The sequence below is a fragment of the Aplysia californica genome, unplaced genomic scaffold, assembly GCF_000002075.1.
Source record: "Aplysia californica isolate F4 #8 unplaced genomic scaffold, AplCal3.0 scaffold00010, whole genome shotgun sequence".
NCBI lineage: Eukaryota > Metazoa > Mollusca > Gastropoda > Aplysiida > Aplysiidae > Aplysia > Aplysia californica.
The window spans coordinates 1786362-1787396 of NW_004797280.1; positions in this window are offsets into that span (position 1 = coordinate 1786362).

Sequence of the window (1035 nt, forward strand, 5' to 3'; positions counted from 1 at the left end):
ACACACACACACACACACACACACACACACACACACACACACACACACACACACATATATATATACATACACAGCACACAGACGTACATGTTAAATACTGTGTTGGGATTGTCATTACACAATGTCCTCTTCTATTTCTTTTCACTTCTTTAGGGAAAAAACCTCCCTATTCATTAAGTTCCAACAGCTACTAAATGTTTGTGTTTAACTAAAAGAAGCAGCAGGAACAGAAAAATAAAAGAAATATTAAAAATAAGAAAACAAAATAAGCAGAGGGATGAAAAGAACGGATGGTGAAAAGGGGGTGAGAGAATATTTAAAAAATAAATAGACAAAAGATATTCTGAAAGAGCTTCAAGATATTTCACTTTCCCAAACGTTTCACCTCCTCCTCGCACCTCCCTGCCGGCGAGCGACCGTCACAGCTGTACGCATGCGTGAAGGTGCGTTTCCGGGTGAGCTGACGAGACAAGTAAGTTAGCACTGTGGGAACGACAACTCTTGTCACCTGTCGGCGCCGCCCCGAATGTAAGTAGTCAGGGTTGTCCTTTCTTGACAGCAATATTGATGGCCGCCATGACAGGTGCCTTGCGTTAGACACTAGGTCGAAAAGGGTATAGAGCTAATTTGTTTGTTTGAGTGAAGAGAAGCACATCGACACAATAATGGTCATTTAGTGCTGAGAAAAAGTAAGACTGACAGATAGAGAAACAGAGGGAGAGTAGCGAAGTAGAACCTACCAGCAGCACCCCCCGACCACCCACAAAGAGAGCTAACAAGGTGGCTAGTGAGAAGTTACAGAATGCCACTGTGTGTAAGAGTTAGAAACTGTTAAGGGTGGTAATTAGATTTGTACCTTATGAACGCAATAAGCAGGATGCCACGAGCACAACAGTGTACTTGAGAGTATACGTGAATAATTTTCCAAATGGTTGATTCCCATATTATAGTAGTTTTGTGCTATGTAGTGTTTGTTTTTGAAGAAAAAATCCTTTGCTGACTTTGTGTGTGCGCGAATATGCTCCCCCCCCCTTT